This window comes from Lissotriton helveticus, chromosome 4_1 (assembly GCF_964261635.1).
Source record: "Lissotriton helveticus chromosome 4_1, aLisHel1.1, whole genome shotgun sequence".
Lineage (NCBI taxonomy): Eukaryota > Metazoa > Chordata > Amphibia > Caudata > Salamandridae > Lissotriton > Lissotriton helveticus.
In genome coordinates this window covers 1,441,272,682-1,441,291,965 of record NC_136063.1, presented here as the reverse complement: position 1 = coordinate 1,441,291,965, position 19,284 = coordinate 1,441,272,682, and the positions used below count along the sequence as shown (strand labels likewise).

The window sequence follows — 19,284 nt, the reverse complement described above, 5'->3', positions numbered from 1 at the left end:
TGTTGGATTAAACAGGTCACCGATAACTCACTTGGCACGAGCCTTCTGTGGGCGGTGAAGATGAGGCAATGAAAAAGTGGAGGGGGGGGAAGCTGGGTCCAACTTGAGTCTCTTTGATCCAAAACTTGTAGCAGCTCGTGACAGGAGGACTCCAGGGGGTTCAATGGGGAGTGGCTCCTCCACAGTCTTGATCTACTGCCTGATGTTGGTGATAATAATGTCTCACAGCAAGCCCCCGCAGCCCCCCACGATCCCCCGCTGACAAAGGCTGCCAAGTACACCTAGCTCTGTATCACAAAACGCCCGCTCGCTGCTTGCCGCTCTCACCTGCTCCGTACCCTGGTCTACACCCTCGCTGTAGCCACTGCTTAGCAGTCTCCTGCAAACCCGCAGCTCCGTTGCCCCTCTGTGCCGCTGCTCCAGAGCGCGCAGTGGATGTTCCTAGGAGCTCCCAGGCAATGTTTTAATTCCGCTCTATTCCGATCCACGGGACATTAAAAGTGGAGGCGGGGGGAGTAGTGCCAACGGCAACTGCAGAGCAGGGCTGTGTGCGGTTGAGGCACTGTGTCTTGTGGGAAGCAGTGTTGCGGATGTTGCGGATGATGTGAAGCAGCGGGGGCGGACCCGAAACACCTAACCGGCTCCTGACCGGCTTTGCTCTGTTCAGCAGCTGCAGCAGGAGCGGGAGGGCGGGAGAGCAGCCAGTCAGCCGACCGACCTGCCAGAAGCCAGGAGCAGGAGTCCAGTCCGGACAGTTCCCTCCAGGCGAGAAGGGGACGCTACAGTAAGTTTTTCCGGACTTCGGCGGGCTTCTCCGGACCTCTCCAGGCTTCGCGGGCCGAGGGAGATAAGGGCGGTGGGTCGGAATGCTGGAGGAGGCGAGCAGGGCACTCACAGCACTCACAACACAACAGACACAGACACAGCAGCAAAGCGTCAGCCGGAACCGGACAGGAATAAATTTTCCGTTAATACTCCTTTCACAGACGTCTTCTGTTCGTATTCACGGGAGAGGGAAGAACCGCAGCTGGGGGGGGGGGGGGGGGGGGGTAGCGCACTAATGACTTAATACATCTTGGTGCTTATTATTAGATGTTAATTACAACTTAATTCCATGATGCTGGACATTTCACTCGTACAGAACCATAGAAATTCCTCCGTTATAGTTAGTTGTGCTAGCTATAACTCGCGCGCCCGCAACGCACTGCTGATGATGTCACATATTACATCATTCATGACATGGTCAGTGACATCACTGATGACCTCACTGATGACATCTCAAATGACATCATCCAGTGAATGTGGTTTTGTTTGAAATTTAAATATCTAATAAATATAATATAATATATATATATATATATATATATATATATATATATATATATATATATATATATATATATATATATATATATATATATACCAATCTGTATTGAAGATTGAGTGGCTATATAACTGTCTGGATAGAGGATTTAGTAGCTGTCTGGCTGTTTGTTCAAGTGAGTAATTAAATGTGTCTCACTAAATATATGGGTTAGTAACCAAACTATGTGAATGGCTGTATCACTGTCTCTGTTGTTGTATATCCTGCTGCATAAATTGGTCATTAACTACACGAGTGTCTATATTAGTTATTGATTAGTTGGCTGAGTATTTGTAAGGGAGACTGAGTGTATCTGTGGTTGGGTGGGGGAGTTGTAACTCTATGCATAGATGTGTGAGTGGTTGATTGTATGGGCATATGGGTTTAGGAGTGTTTATGGAAACAGTTGTTTGGGTGTCTGAGTGTGTTTATTTGTGTGTTGGTAAGTGAATATATGTGTCAGTGGTACATCTCCAATAATGTAGAAAAATAAAAGGCATTGCATATGTGAGTTGGTGTATATAAATAAGTATACGTAAGAGTTAGTGATTGGGAGAGTAACTGTATGAATGAGTGTATAATTGTAAAAGTGATTTTTTAACATAGTAACTATGATTTACTATGTGTGTGTAAATCAGGTGTTGTGTGTAACTGTGTAGGTGAGTAACTGTAAGTGTGATTGATTCTTTTCATGAGTGAGTAGCATCACTGCATAACTGACTAGGATGATTGCTGATGTGTCAATGTCTATATAGGTTGATAGTGTTACCATTGATCAGTGACTGCATGTGTAAATGATTCTGTGGGTGAATGGACAGTTGTGTGTGTAGACTTAGGAATCAGTGAGTGCATATGTAGTAACTGGTATGTGTGTGTCAATGCTTTCAAATATGGTATTCTGTATTTTACAGCGAGTGATCAAAGGTTATACTAGTGAGTGATGAGGTGTTTCAGATTGTCACGTGGATGATGTCATCAGTGATGTCATCAGTGATTTCATTTGAGATGTCATCAGTGATGTCACTGACCATATCATGAATGATGTAATATGTGAAATCATCAGCGGTGCATTGCCGGCGCGAGAGTTATAGTTAGCACAACTAACTATAACTGAGGAATTTCTATGGTTTTGTATGAGTGAAATGTGCAGCTAACTATAACACTCATGAAACCTATGGTTTTTTCAGTGAATTTCAAAGGTTTTTTAAATGCTAATTCCTAACTATAACGTCTCTGAAACAATTTCAAAGGTTTTTTAAATGCTAATTTTTAAGTGCATTAGTAGTTATACCTATTTTTTGTACTGAATTTCCAATTTTTTTAACTGTTTATTTATAAATATTTTATTTATTAAACAACATTATATATTCTTCTGAAAATTGCAAAAAGAAAAAAAACTTTAAAACTGAAATATTTTCAATTATTTTTTTTGTATTTTAATATATTTATTAAAAAAAAACATTTGGGGGGGGAGTTGCGTACCTACCGCAGCGGGTCCGCGTATTCTAGCTGCCATTTTGGAAAAGTCATGAAGGATCCGCGTATGATGAGCGACAAGTGCGTGTTTTTTTCCCAGTTACGTCATATACGTAACAATGTTACGTGTAGTGCGCGACCGGTATGCGACTGGTCCGCAACACCTGCTCCCACGCATTCGTGACCATGCGTATTACGGTACGCGACGCTTGCGCTGTGGCGGGCCCCACGTGACGACATATACGTGCTGGGTTTTATGTTCTAAAATTATATGTGCGTGCCTTTAATGTACATATTAGGAAAAAGATTATCTAAGAATTCATAAAAATATATTTCTACTTGTAATAAACTTATATTATTTTTAAATATATTTTAGCGAAGTCTCGTCCTGTGAGCGCACGGTGCACGAATCCCATGTGACCTCAAAAAAAAATTTGATTGGTTCATAACATTTCCCACTGTAACTATTGAAGGACCCCACCCATTTTAATTATTCTGTTTGGAGCAGTTGATGAGAGACATCTCTTCTTCAAGAGCTGGTTTTGGATATTTTTTGGTGTTTTTAAAAAATTGCAATATAGAAATGGCATCTGGTTCGCAAGCTCCTCATCATTTTTCAGATGAAGATATCTTGGAGGAAGATCCACCCAAGCAGAGGCCTGAATCAGTGGTATGGAAATTTTTTACCTTTCCTGCCGGAGCAAAAAAGGTAAATGCAGGAAAAGTCACATGCTTGCGGTGTGATGGAGTCCTGTAGCGAGGCAGTGACAAGAAATACTCCTATGGAACAGCGAGTATGTATAAACATCTGTGGACCATTCACCCTAGGAATCTGGCACGAGAAGAAATGAGGCGTGCAACAAAAAATCCACCACCAGGCATTGCTAGCACCTCCGAAACGTCCACTTCAGCACCACCAGTAGACATTCGCCCAGAAGTTGCTTTTATGCAGCAGCACTGCACTAAGTGCAAAACCATCATCTGTTATGGTTAACAGTCAGTGGACGCTATTTGTGCAGCTCAACAGGACCACAAATGCAAATTTAAAAAAAAAGATTTTTTGGGGGAATGATGTTGAATTCCAAAAGCTAACTGTTGACTTAGTTCCTTTTTTGCTCAGTGTTTAAAAAACACCAAAAAACGTTCAAAATTGTTAAAAAAAAAACTACAAAAAAAATAGAAATCAGAATGAAAAAAAAGTTCAGAACTACCTTATCTTAAAAAAAGAACTATAATTGCATGGTAATGTCTGAAAGTTTGGTTGATTGTATGTGTAGAGCATGATTGAAAGAATGCATTAGTACTGTATGGGGAATTTATAGGGGCAGATCTATGAGGAAGTGCTGCAGCGTGACGCTGCAAGCCCTTTAGCTACACCACGCTGCGGCACTTCTGAAGCACAGAGATGTGACATATTTACATGAATGTCGCAATTCTGTGCTCCCTCTGCACTAGCACACAGACTGCAGCCATGCAGTGACGCAGGCACCCTTGCACCATGGTGCAAGGATATCTGTGTCGTGGGGAGATTGTTTTCTGCACAAAAACAATCACTAAAGGCATTTTCCTCCTTCAATGTGTGCTGTGAAATGCAGCATGCATTGAAAGAGGAAAACACGAGGAGAAATTTAAGCATTTCTCCTTGTTGTGCCTCGCTACATCACCTCTAGGGTGGCGCACCATTCACACGTATCTACAGATTTACACTTTCTCTCAAGTCTTGAGATGTGTTATTCCATGGGTGTTGTGTGGGAACAGACACAGCAACACCCATGGAACGCCCCTTTAACGCAAAGTGCTGCGTTTGAATGGGTCGTAATTTCAAGGAGAGGAAAAGCCATGCAGGGTGGCTTTTCCTCTCCTTGTAAATATGGAGGCGTCCCCAGCGCCATCACTACGTTAAAAAATTGACGTATTGGTGGGGCAGGGGGCTTGTAAATCTGCCCCATAAGTGCTTAGGTATTGGCAGAGTGATACAATAAGAACATAGAGCTGGATAGCTGATTGACGAACTGCATGAGACTGACAGGAGATATCCTAAGCTGCATGAGTACTACTTCAGTATTTAGTGGAGTGTACCAATAGTATGCATCTGCTTAGAGGTTTGTAGGAATTGTGCACAGAATATTGTACGTGTACTTGTGTTGGAGCCTAGGTCATTCTATAAGAACATCACTAGTAACTAGAATGATGACCGTGCTGCAAACAGAATGCTCAGTTATTTTATAAGTGCTTAGGTATTGTCTCAATGCCTGAGTCCTTCTGCAAGTGCATAGACAGTGACTGGGTTCCTAGAGAGCTAGTAGTTGATAGAAGGATACGTTTATAAGCGCTTATGTTTCAGCAGAGTGATTAGACAAGGACATGCTTCTGTCAGGATGAGTGTAGGAGTGGACACAGACTCACAGTGTGATTCCAGACAAGCATGACTATTACCTGGACTTTTGCAAGACTGACTCAGTAGTCTGCAAGGGGTTAAGGGACAGCATACATTATGCACACTTGACTGTAACACTGCTTGTCACAATGCCTGAGTCATTCTGCAAGTGCATACACAGTGAATAGGTTCCTAGAGTGCTAGTAGTTGACAGCAGGATACGTTTATAAGGACTTAGGTTTCAGCAGAGGGATTAGATAAGGACATACTTCTGTCATGATGATTGTAGAAGTGGACACAGACTCCGTGGGATTCCAGACAAGCATGACTATTACCTGGATTTTCGCAGGACTGACTCAGTAGTCTGCAAGGGGTTAAGGGACCGCATATATTGTTCACATTTGACTGTACCACTGCTTGTCTCAATGCATGAGTCATTCTGCAAGTGCATAGACAGTGACTGGGTTCCTAGAGTGCTAGTAGTTGACAGCAGGATACGTTTATAAGCACTTAGGTTTCAGCAGAGTGATTAGATAAGGACATGCTTCTGTCAGGATGATTGTAGGAGTGGACAGAGCTGCTTTACAGCCATATACCAGGTCAGCAGAGGTGCTTTACAGCAAGAGACCCAGTTCAGCAGAGCTGTTGCAGAGCCAGAGAACCAGGTCAGCAGAGCTGCTTTAGAGCCATAGAACCAGGTCCGCAGAGCTGCTGTAAAGCCAGAGAAGAAGGTCAGCAGAGCCGTTGTAGAGCCTAAGGAGCAGGTCAGCAGAGCTGCTCTAGAGCCAGAGAACCAGGTCAGCAGAGCTGCTCTAGAGGCCGAGAACCAGGTCAGCAGAGCTGCTGTAGAGCCAGAGAAATCGGGTCAGCAGAGCTCTTTAGAGGGAGAGAACCAGGTCAGCAGAGCTGCTCTAGAGCCAGAGAACCAGGTCAGCAGAGCTGCTCTAGAGCCAGAGAACCAGGTCAGCAGAGCTGCTCTAGAGCCAGAGACCCAGGTCAGCAGAGCTGCTCTAGAGCTAGAGACCCAGGTCAGCAGCACTGCTCTAGAGCCAGAGACCCAGGTCAGCAGAGCTGCTCTAGAGCCAGAGACCCAGGTCAGCAGAGCTGCTCTAGAGCCAGAGACCCAGGTCAGCAGAGCTACTCTAGAGCCAGAGACCCAGGTCAGCAGAGCTGCTCTAGAGCCAGAGACCCAGGTCAGCAGAGCTGCTCTAGAGCCAGAGTCCCAGGTCAGCAGAGCTGCTCTAGAGCCAGAGTCCCAGGTCAGCAGAGCTGCTCTAGAGCCAGAGACCCAGGTCAGCAGAGCTGCTCTAGAGCCAGAGACCCAGGTCAGCAGAGCTACTCTAGAGCCAGAGACCCAGGTCAGCAGAGCTGCTCTAGAGCCAGAGAACCAGGTTAGCAGAGCTGCTTTAGAGCCATAGAACCAGGTCAGCAGAGCTGCTCTAGAGGCAGAGAACCAGGTCAGCAGAGCTGCTCTAGAGGCAGAGAACCAGGTCAGCAGAGCTGCTCTAGAGCCAGAGAACCAGGTCAGCAGAGCTGCTCTAGAGCCAGAGACCCAGGTCAGCAGAGCTGCTCTAGAGCCAGAGACCCAGGTCAGCAGAGCTGCTCTAGAGCCAGAGACCCAGGTCAGCAGAGCTGCTCTAGAGCAAGAGACCCAGGTCAGCAGAGCTGCTCTAGAGCCAGAGACCCAGGTCAGCAGAGCTGCTCTAGAGCCAGAGACCCAGGTCAGCAGAGCTGCTCTAGAGCCAGAGACCCAGGTCAGCAGAGCTGCTCTAGAGCCAGAGACCCAGGTCAGCAGAGCTGCTCTAGAGCCAGAGACCCAGGTCAGCAGAGCTGCTCAAGAGCCAGAGACCCAGGTCAGCAGAGCTGCTCTAGAGCCAGAGACCCAGGTCAGCAGAGCTGCTCTAGAGCCAGAGACCCAGGTCAGCAGAGCTGCTCTAGAGCCAGAGACCCAGGTCAGCAGAGCTGCTCTAGAGCCAGAGACCCAGGTCAGCAGAGCTGCTCTAGAGCCAGAGACCCAGGTCAGCAGAGCTGCTCTAGAGCCAGAGACCCAGGTCAGCAGAGCTGCTCTAGAGCCAGAGACCCAGGTCAGCAGAGCTGCTCTAGAGCCAGAGACCCAGGTCAGCAGAGCTTCTCTAGAGCCAGAGAACCAGGTCAGTAGAGCTGCTTTAGAGCAAGAGAACCAGGTCAGTAGAGCTGCTTTAGAGGTAGAGAACCAGGTCAGCAGAGCTGCTCTAGAGCCATAGAACCGGGTCAGCAGAGCTGCTTTAGAGCCAGAGAACCAGGCCAGCAGAGCTGCTCTAGAGCCATAGAACCAGGCCAGCAGAGCTGCTCTAGAGCCATAGAACCAGGCCAGCAGAGCTGCTCTAGAGCCATAGAACCAGGCCAGCAGAGCTGCTCTAGAGCCATAGAACCAGGTCAGCAGAGCTGCTGTAGAGCCAGAGAAACCAGGTCAGCAGAGCTGCTTTAGAAGGAGAGAACCAGGTCAGCAGAGCTGCTGTAGAGCCAGAGAAACCAGGTCAGCAGAGCTGCTTTAGAGGGAGAGAAACCAGGTCAGCAGAGGTGCTCTAGAGCCTAATAACCAGGTCAGCAGAGGTGCTCTAGAGCCTAATAACCAGGTCAGCAGAGCTGCTTTAGAGCCAGAGAACCAGGTCAGCAGAGCTGCTCTAGCTGACACTGATTGACTGACACTGACTGACTGACTGACTGACTGACACTGACTGACTGACACTGACTGACACTGACTGACTGACTGACTGACACTGACTGACTGACTGACACTGACTGACTGACACTGACTGACTGACACTGACTGACTGACACTGACTGACTGACTGACACTGACTGACACTGACTGACACTGACTGACACTGACTGACACTGACTGACACTGACTGACACTGACTGACACTGACTGACACTGACTGACACTGACTGACACTGACTGACTGACTGACACACTGATTGACTGACTGACTGATTGACTGACTGACTGACTGATTGACTGGCACTGATTGACTGACTGACACTGACACTGACTGACTGACACTGACTGACTGACTGACACTGACTGACTGACACTGATTGACTGACACTGACTGACTGACACTGACTGACTACTCTCTACTACTCTCTCTACTACTCTCTCTACTACTCTCTCTACTACTCTCTCTACTACTCACTCTCTATTACTCTCTACTCACTCTCTACTACTCTACTACTCACTCTCTACTACTTCTCCACTACTCTCTCTTCTATGCTCTCTCTACTACTCTCTCTATTACTCACTCTCTACTACTACTCACTCTCTACTACTACTCATTCTCTACTAATCTACTACTCTACTACTCTCTACTATTCGCTCTCTACTACACTCTACTCCTCTCTCTACTACTCACTCTCTACTACTCACTCTCTACTACTCACTTGCTACTACTCTCTACTACTCACTCGCTTCTACTCTCTACTACTCACTCGCTACTACTCACTCGCTTCTGCTCACTCGCTACTACTCTCTGCTCTACTCTCTGCTACTCTACTACTCACTCTCTACTACTCTCTTTACTACTCTACTACTCTCTATCACTCATATTCTACTACTCACTCTTTACTACTCTCTACTACTCTCTCTCTACTACTACTCCACTACTCTCTCTACTACTCTCTCTACTACTCACTCTACTACTCACTCTCTACTACTCTCTACTACTAACTCTCTATTACTCTACTACTCTCTACCACTCACACTCTAGTACTCTACTACTCACTCTACTACTCACTCTACTACTCTCTCTACTACTCTCTCTACTACCCACTCTCTACTACCCACCACTCTCTACTACCCACTCTCTACTACCCTCTCTCTACTACCCTCTCTCTACTACTCTCCACTACTCACTCTCTACTACTCTCCTCTACTCACTCTACTACTCTCTTCTACTCTCCACTACTCGCTCTCTACTACTCGCTCTCTACTACTCGCACTCTACTATTCACTACTCTACTACTCTCTCTCTACTACTCTCTCTACTACTCTCTCTACTACTCTCTCTACTACTCTCTCTACTACTCACTCTACTACTCACTCTCTACTACTCTATACTACACACTCTCTACTACTTGCTCTCTACTACTCACTCTGCTACTCACTCTACTACTCCACTACTCTCTACTACTCCACTACTCTCTACTACTCACTCCACTACTCACTCTCTAATACTCACTCTCTACTACTCTCTCAACTACTCTCTCTACTACTCACTCACTCTACTACTCTCTACTACTCAACAACTCACTCTCTACAACTCACTCTACTACCCACTCTCTACTACTCACTACTACTCACTCTCTATTCTCTGTTACTCATTCTCTACTCTCTAACTCTCTACACATCTCTCTCTACTACTCTCTACCTCTCTACCTCTACACCTCTAGCCTCTCTACCTCTCTACACGTACACATATTAACATATATTGGCATATATGTGCATTTATATATGTATGTGTGTGTATATATATATATATATATATATATATATATACATATATATATATATATATACATACATATATATAATCTGCATATCTATATAAATACAACAATAAATGCATGCATACATATACATTTACATATGTGCATACATATACATGTTATGTCCATGAAAGTTTGGAAAACACTAATAAAAGCAAAGATAAAGCAATTCTGTTTGTAATTAGGTGGCTTTTTAACTTAAACAAGGGCAAGACCTATTGCATTTTCAATGCTTGTTTACTTTGGTTCCATCAAGAGGGCATTCAGATGTGTCGCACATTTGCCATAAATTCTTAATGTTAGCACTATAGTTGCTCATTAGATCACTGTAGTAAAGCTACTGCTCACCAGGGAAGTCTGCTGCTGGTATTCAAAGTGCATGTTTGTCTGCATGTTAGAATTTATTAATGAAATAGAAGAGGATTTGAGAAGTCAAAATGTGCCCTAATTTTTCTTTCTGCAGCACTAATCATAATTGCTATGACAAATTGAAGCCCCTCGTTTTGTTCCTTTGCAAATTAAATGTTTTAAATGTTACCACTTTATTCCAATCAAGATGACTTCAGGTGTTCCATACTTTTGTCACAAGTAAGACTGTTAGCGCTCTAGTTGTTCTTTAAAAACTCTGGGACATTCTGTCATTGGGCTATACTTGGGCTACATCTGGGTGATATTTGTGCTACATTTGGGCTCTTTTGTCTCTGGCGGCCATCTTAGGAGACTTATTTGTTATGAAGTTTCCTAATTTCCTCATTTACTCCAGTCTCCTCAGTAGGAAATACTTTCAGTGTTTTACTTTGGCTCCATCAAGAAGGCATTCAGATGTGTCACACATTTGCCATAAATTCTGAATGTTAACACTCTAGTTGCTCATTAGATCACTGTAGTAAAGCTACTGCTCGCCAGGAAAGTCTGCTGCTGGTATTGAAAGTACATGTTTCAGTCTGCATGTCAGATTTCATTACAGGAACAGAGGCTACATTATGCTTGAACTTTTAATGCAGTCTCAAAGCAGCCGCATACATCATAGTCAAAAGGTTCCATAAAAGAACATTCAGAATAAATAAATGGCATGAGCCAACAAGAGTCTGCCTCTTTTAAATGCGGCTCTGAGCAGATAAGTACTATTCATTCCTTACATTATCTCGTTCCTTTAAAGGATATTTTACAAGTTTGGTTTTTTTTTGCTACCCCTTCCTTCCCTCACTGCCTCCATACTGATTTCCAATTTTCAGAGATCTCCTTACTTTCTTCCCTAATGACCCATTTTAACGTTAATTTACATTGTATTTAATGTATTCTTTTCCTAACGATTTTTTCCTTTGCAGCGATCGTAAGTATCCATTCATTGTGCCTTTTACCTTAATCTTGCCGTTTTTTGCCGCTTTCTCTCTTGTGCTGCTTTTTTTGCTTCCCCCTTCTGTGCCGCCTCGCGCGATGTTAGCGCTTATTTTTGCGCTATTTCCCGGTTGTGTCATTCCCCTTTTTTTTCTATATTTCGGCCGAAACGAGCCTTAGCCTCAAACGCTCGAGACGCGCTCTCTCGGGCTTTGTGCCTTAGAGGTGCGCACCTTGGCAACAGCGACGTCGCGCCGTGGCGTTGCCAAGGTGCTTTCCTCTTTGAGTCGTGCTGGGCTTCCATGTATCCTCCGGCGCGAGACGCCGGTTACTATGGCAACGAGGGGGACAGCTGGTCGCGAGCCATATCGAGCCAGTTACTCGGTTTTCGCGATCAGCTGCCAGCTCCTCTCCTAACCACAAGTCTTTTCCTTATTTTTGGATTAAATTCCTAAATCGGATTCTGATTTTACCTTGGTTTTGGCTTTTCATTGAGCTCTACCCTCCTTTGGCTTATATTTAACGGCTTGCCAACCCTTTATCATACCTTCTATGTCTGATTCCGACAGTGAGGGTGCCTCGGCCCCTACTGCTGACATTGAAAGTGAAAACTTTAAGAAAATCCTCCATAGTGAAATGCGATCTTGCATGTTCGACACTGTTAGGAAGGTCATGTCCTCCAACAGGTCATATACATCTGATGAGGATGGGGATGAGTTCACTGAATGTATCAATATTGAAAATTTAGGGGTAAGAGATCTAAAAAAAGTCAAAAACGTTTAACCCCTAGAAGCACTACAGGGGGTCCTTGTACCTCACAAAATCTGGGAGGTCCTCGCACCTCGAAGCCAATGGGTGTCCCTCACGGCACAAATTATCAAGGTGTCCCTCGCGGCACGCAAAATCCTAGTGCTCATGACCTTATGGGTGAAAATGAATTCAGAGATGATAATGTGTCCGATACCCCTGACGAATACATCCTTGATTTGAACGAGGACTATGACCAAGATCTTTTTAACTCCCCTCAACCCTCCTCTTCCTTGAAGGATTCCATCCTTGACCCCTTCGGAGAATAAATGTTCTCTTCCCCTTAACCTGAAACACCCTAGGAGCTCTGAATGGTGGCCTCAAGACCACGCAGCCAAATGTATTAATAAGTGGTTGAGATATCCACTTGAGTGCAACACGCGCAATATTCTGAGGGCTGAATGCTCCAGACCTACCATTGATGAGAAGGCTTGCCAAACACCTAATCCGGACCCAGAATTGATTAAATTCCTTTTTAAGCTTGGGCGGGATCCTCGTAAAGGAATGGAGAGATCCCTCAAAGGATGTCAGGACCGTGTTTTGGATGTCCTGGGCCCACTGGCCAGAATTATTGACGCAGCTGAAGAGAGCCATGTTAATGGCACCCCCCCTTAATACTGACTTAATTAGAGGCTGGAGTCAGAGAGCCCTTATCCTCCTTGGAAACGCTAATGCCAGCCTAAATGCTGGGAGGCGTAGAGTGGTGTTAACCAAAATAAACCCTAAACTCTCTGACATGGCTGATAAAGAGACCTCCCAGAACCCTAAAGGGTTACTTTTTGGCGAGGATCTCCTAAAGTCTCTTGGCAAGTATGTGTCAACTTTTACGGCTTTGGATAAAGCTCAACAAAACATGCGTAAGGTTTTTAATAATAACCTTTTTGGTCGGGCCGGAAGAAGGGGCCAATCTTCTGGCCGATTCAGCCAGAGGCCCTCCTCTAGATCCCGCAGATTCGGAAAAGGCTTTCAGCAATTCAATAACTCCCAGTTCTTTCCCCAGAGAGGACGAGGCTTGCGTTTAAGAGGATTTAGATCTCGTGGTCAATCCAACAACGGCGTCACAACAAGTGAGTATTCTTGCACCTCCTTCCCCTCTTTCTTTCCCCTTAGAGGTGGGAGGGAGACTCAAGTTCTTTTTTCAGAACTGGACGTTTGTCACCTTAGACCCTTGGGTCTTAGACACTGTGAGAGGTTTCAAAATAGACTTTACCGAAACTCCAACTCAGTCCTTTCTTCCAAGAACTTTTCAAATTCCCTCAGAACAACAGAAAATGATAGAAGAAGAGATCTCTTCCATGCTCAAGAAAGGTGCGATCAAAGAAATCTCTCTAGAAGATCTCAGATTCATAAGCATCCTTTTCTTGGTAGAAAAGAAAGAGAAAGGGTGGAGACCTGTTATAAATTTAAAACACCTCAACAAGTTTTTAGTGTACAGACATTTCAAAATGGAAGGGATTCATCTCTTAAGAGATCTTCTGTTGGAAGACGATTGGCTAGTAAAACTGGATCTGAAAGACTCCTACTTCACCATTCCTATGACCGAAATACATCAGCCTTTTCTCCAATTCCTTTGGAGGGATCAATTGTACCAGTTCAAAGCCCTTCCATTCGGACTTTCTTCAGCCCCTTGGTGTTTTACCAAGGTTATGAGACCAATCGCCTCCTTTCTAAGAGAAAGAGGAATCCGTTTGATCATCTATCTAGACGACATTCTAATTATGTCTCAGGATCTTTCTCAAATCTCTCAAGATCTAAAAACTGTTATGAACCTTCTATAGAATTTAGGCTTCATCATCAACAAAGAAAAGCCAGTCCTGATCCCTTTGAGATCGATGGAATTTTTGGGTTTCACAGTGGACACATCCAAATGTCTCCTTCTTCCCTCCAAAAAAATTACCAAAATCAAGAAAGAAATTCGGCGTGTCCTGAAACTGGAACTCTTCCCTCTCAGAGAACTCGCCAGACTTCTTGGTCTTCTCTCCTCCTCTATCCAAGCAATCTTTCCTGGACCTCTGAATTATCGCGCTCTCCAGAGAGTGAAAGCGAGGGCCCTAAGATCCGGTCTTTGGTATGAGGATCACCTCTCTCTAGACCTGGATGCCAAGTTGGAACTGAACTGGTGGCTAGAAAATTTGGAAGCCTGGAACGGAAAGGCGATTTTTGGTTCGAAACCCGAATTCGTTTTGGAGTCAGATGCCAGTCTACATGGCTGGGGAGTCTGTCTTCTCGACCAGAAAACCGGTGGAACCTGGCATCTGGAAGAATCTTCTCAACACATAAATTACTTAGAGCTCACAGCTGGTCTTTACGCTTTGATGTTATGTTATGTTAAAAATATTTGTAAAGCGCGCTTACACCAGGCGGTTTCATGGCGCTAAGAGAGAAGGACAGCGGCGGAGGGGAACAGGAACATTACTCATATGCTTGTAGGAACAGAAGGGTTTTGAGTGTTCTGAATTGGGTGTAACTGGTTACAGATCTGGGTTCTATCGGGAGAGTGTTCCAGAAGTGGGGAGCCAGAAAGGAAAATCGGAGGCCACCATGTTTTTAACGTTTAATAGTAGGAGTCGTGAGTAGATTGAGGTGGGAGGAGCGAAGTTCGCGTATGGGAACATAACGGTGGATCATTGAAGAAATGAAAGCAGGACCCTGGCCTGCGAGCGCTTTGAAGATGGTACAACCAAGTTTAAAGACACAGCGTTTGGCCACCGGGAGCCAATGAAGGCTCTTCATCAGAGGACTGACATGCTGGTGCTTAGGCTGATGGTAAATGAGCCTGGCTGCTTGGTTTTGGACTGACTGTAAACGACGAAGTTGGTATCCTGGGATACCAACATAGAGCGAATTTGCGTAGTCAATACGAGAGATGACTAAAGCCAGGGTAACAAGAGTGAGAGCTTCGGTGGTCAAAAATCTGCAGATCTTGCGAATTCTGCGAAGGTAAAGATGCGTCTAAGTTCGCTATTCGGTGTGGTTTGGACACCGCGGACTCACTCGGTAGGGCAATTTCTATAACTGTGGCGCTTCGTCGCTACGCCTGGTTGAGATCTACCTGGTTCTCGCCAGATGTCCAAAGCTCACTCATGGACATGCCCTTTGATGGCACTCGCCAGTTTGGTGATAAAGCCGACAGTGCGTTGGAGTGTTTTAAAGACTCTCTGGCGACGGCAGAGTCATTGGGTCTCTCCACCACGCACCCGGCCTACCTACCTTTCATTCCTTTATTGGCCACGGAAGGGACGCCCCTCCCTGCTCATTCAGTCAGAAGTCTGCGCAGAACCAAACTCAGCGCGGTTGTGGGGGTGGAGGCCGCCGTGGCCGTGAGGGTCAGACATCACCTTCCCCACTGGCGTTCTGTCACTTCCGACAAGTGGGTGCTGCAACTCGTCTGGAGGGGTTACTCCCTCCTCTTCGAGTCTACCCCCACAGCCATGCCACCTCAGTTCCACCACATGTCGGGGATCTCTTTGCGCTTCTCCAATAGGAAGTTATGGCCCTCTTGGCTAAGGGGGCCATCGAGCACGTTCCTGGGCCAGAAGTAGGACGTGGTTGTTATTCCCACTACTTTCTGGTCCCCACGAAGGACAAAAGGGGCTTGCGCCCCATCTTGGACCACAGGAACGTCAATCGCTTTCTCCGGAAGGAGAAGTTCAAGATGTTGACTCTGGCTCAGGTCTTGGCTGCCCTCGACCCAGAGACTGGATGGTAGCATTGGACTTGCTGGATGCATATGTTCACAAAAAGAGGACAAAGTTCCTATACCAGGGTGCCAAAGTCACCCACGTATCTGAGTGCAAACAGGGTATTTTTTACCTAGGATTACTTTTCCCCATTCTTCCCTGTTTTTAATGTATGGGTGACTATTTGCACTCAGATACGTGGGTGACTTTTGCACCCTGGTATAGGAACTTTGTCCTCTTTTTGTGAACAGATTTGGTTTAGGAGCATGGACACTGGACCTTTATTGGCTCCTTGGTCCCCCCCTCTCTTTTGTTGAATTGGATGCATATGTTCACATCCCCGTCCTGCCGGCCCACCAGGCGTTACCTGAGATTCAGGGTAGGCCAGGTAATTTTCAGTTTGCTGTGCTCCGCTTCGGCCTTACCAGCGCCCCTCGGGTGTTCATGAAAGTGATGGCGGTGGTCGCAGCTCACCTGTGCAGGTCAGGCAAGGCAGTCTTCCCCTACCTAGACGACTGGGTGTTGAAGGCGGGCTTGCCCCAAGCAGTTGTAAAAAAATGTAAATGTAGGTGTACTTATATAGCGCAAACCTGTCACCCAAAGGGCATCCTGGCGCTTGCTTAGGGAACCCGTCCTGGTATTCCCCTGTGAGAAGCCCCGGCAGGGTGTCCACAAGGTGAAAGCCAGGCATCCCGCCGCGAGGGGCCGTAGTGGAGATTAAGCAAGCTATTGCCCAGAGTTGCAGAGTGTGACCCCGTGATTCGAGTAGGCACCGGAGCGAGAATTGTCGAGTCCGTGGAATTTTTGAGCCCGAGACCCGCCGAGGCGGGGAATCGAACCCTGGTCCACGGTCGATCTCAGCTTCCGGGTTTGCCGCCTCTAACCACTGAGCCACGCTTCTCCAGTTGTCACCCACCTTCAGACTACGGCCGACCTCCTGCATTTGCTGGGGTTCTCCATCAACGTGCCAAAGTTGCACCCGAGTCCCTCTCAGAAGCTCCCCTTCAGCGGAGCGGTTCTGGATTCGACGCGGTTTCGGGTTTATCCTCCCGAGCAGCGAGTCCGGGATATTCAGGCTATGATTTCGATTTTTCGGCCTCTATCCCGGGTTTCAGTCAGGATGACCCTCCGGCTCCTGGGCCTGATGGCCTCCTGCATCCTGCTAGTGCAACATACCCGGTGGCATATGCGGGCATATGCGGGCTCTGCAGTGGGACCTGAAGTTCCAGTGGGCACAGCATCAGGGCAACCTGTCCTATCATGTCCGAATCTGAGGGCACTGACCGACAATTGCAGTGGTGGCTCACGAATCGCGATTGGGTCAATGGCTTCCCCAACCGGAACACACAGTGGTGACGGATGCATCCCTTCCGGGATGGGGAGGCCACTTGGGAGAGGCGCAGATCAGGGCCTCTGGTCTCCGGCGGAGTCCCGGCTCCATATCAATCTTTTGGAGCTTCGGGCGATCCGACTTGCACTGAAAGCATTCCTTCCCTCTGTCCAGGGAAGAGTGGTGCAGGTGTTCACGGACAACACCACCGCCATGTGGTATTGCAACAAACAGGGAGGGTGGGATCCTGGACCCTGTGTCAGGAGGCTCTGCGCCTCTGGACATGGCTGGAACATCAAGGCATTACCTTGGTGGTTCAACACCTGGCAGGTTCTCTCAACGCCAGGGTGGACAAACTCAGCCGCCGGTGCTTGATGGATCACAAATGGCGTCTGAACTCTGACGTGGCGCAAGGTCTCTTTCAGCACTTGGGAGAGCCTTGGTTAGAACTATTCGGCACCGAAGAGAACGCGCAATGTCATCAGTCTGCGTGTTGGAATTTCCAAGGCAGCACTCGCTCTGCGACACTTTTCATCGCGAGTGGAGTTGCCGTCTGTTGTACGCCTTAATGCCTATACCACTTCTGCCCAGAGTGCTGAAGAAGATTCGGCGCGACCGGGCCCAAGTCATCCTTGAGGCTCCCGATTGGGCACAAAGATACTGGTATTCCGAGCTACTCAGCATGGCGAGCGATCCCCCGATCCGACTTCCTCTTCGGGAGGATCTTCTGTCACAGCAGCGGGGGACGGTCCTCCACCCGAACCTGTCCAGCCTCCACCTCAATGCGTGGAGATTGAGCGGCGACAGTTGATAGCCTTCGATCTTCCTCCTGAAGTCTGTGATGTCATTCTGGCAGCCAGGCGTCCCTCCACTAATACGGTATACGCCTGCAGGTGGAACAAGTTTGTGGCATGGTGCACAGCGAAGGCTGTGGATCCCCGTTCTGCCCCGCTTTCCGAGGTTCTTCCGTTCCTTCTGTCTTTGGCCCAGCAGGGCTCTGCTCTGGGCACTATCAAAGGTTATCTTTCTGCCATCTCCGCCTTTCGACGGCTTTCAGATCAGCCTTCTCTTTTTAAGTTTCCGGTTGTTAACCCTTTCCTGAAATGCATTACGCACACATTTCCTCCCGTGTCGTTCATAATGCCTCAATGGGACTTAAACCTTGTCATGATGTATCTGATGTGCGCTCCCTTTGAGCCCCTTCATAACTGTCCTTTGCGTTTTCTCACTCTCAAAACGGCTTTCCTGGTAGCTATCACCTCTGCCAGAGAGTGAGTGAGCCCCAGGCTCTTTCTTCCAAACCTCCTTTCCTTTCTGTTCATCCGGACAAGGTGGTTTTAAGGACCTGTCCTTCCTTCCTGCCAAAGGTTGTCACGCCCTTCCACATCGGGTAGATCATCACTTTGCCCACCTTCTTTCCACCTCTGCATCCCTCGAAAGAGGAAGAGAGGCTCCACTGTCTGGCCCCAAAACATGCGCTGTCGTTCTATCTGAAGCACACACAACAGTTCCGGGTGGATGACCAGCTTTGTTGGCTACTTAGGCGCCAAAAAAGGTTGGGCCGTGCACAAACGACCATCTCTCGTGCGTTGTTCTGTGCATCAAAGCCTGTTACTCATTGGCTAAGAAGGAGCCTCCTGTAGGGCTGTGAGAAGTTGGCCTGATATGCAGTGTTCACTATTCTAGTGATCACTATGTATCAGTCCAAACAACCCTTATTGATGATTGGTTGTAAGTCAACCTTATAGACCAGCTATCCTAGTAGCATGGATACGAGCAGTCTAAGGCTAAGACTCTAGAGGGCGTGTTAAGCCAGCTGTTTTACCATCACATTACCCCTTGAACACCCAGTGAAAGGACACCACACAAGTGTTATGAAAATAAACAATGTATTTATTAGAATCACAACAACCCTGTACTCTTTATGAGGACAGGGTGCTAAGCACACAACAAAACTCTTACGAAAATACTTCAGTTAGCACGTTATACACAAATGCCCGAGGGGCACGAAAAACCATATACTCTAAAAGTGGAATGCGAAATTACTAGCAGGTAAGTACAGTACTAATAGGCTTTGGAATCGCTAGGACTTGACTATAGAATCGTTAGATTACTTCTAGGAGGCCTAGGGGACTCGGGTGCAGAGTGTGCACTCTCACGCGGGATGCGGGACAAAGTCTATGGAAGCTAGTAAAGGCAAAGTTAGTGTTCACAGGCGAACCCGACCTGGTAGGGAGAAAACGACAGTGGATCCTGACCCTAGGATAGTGAGGCTATGCTGGGACACCGAAGTGCCGAAGTTACCTAGCCCAGGGGCTGCAGCTGCATAGGTCTGAAAAGACGTCGGGAATCTCGTTGCCGGACCAGGAGCCTGGAAGAAAGAAGT

The 19,284-nt window shown here is 46.8% G+C and overlaps 1 protein-coding gene across 1 annotated transcript in view; it reads left to right on the top strand.

Moving 5' to 3' along the window:
• The window catches only part of WRNIP1 (WRN helicase interacting protein 1), a 457,752-nt gene that overhangs the window by 195,948 nt on the left and 242,520 nt on the right, over positions 1-19,284 (top strand). The window lies entirely within an intron of this gene.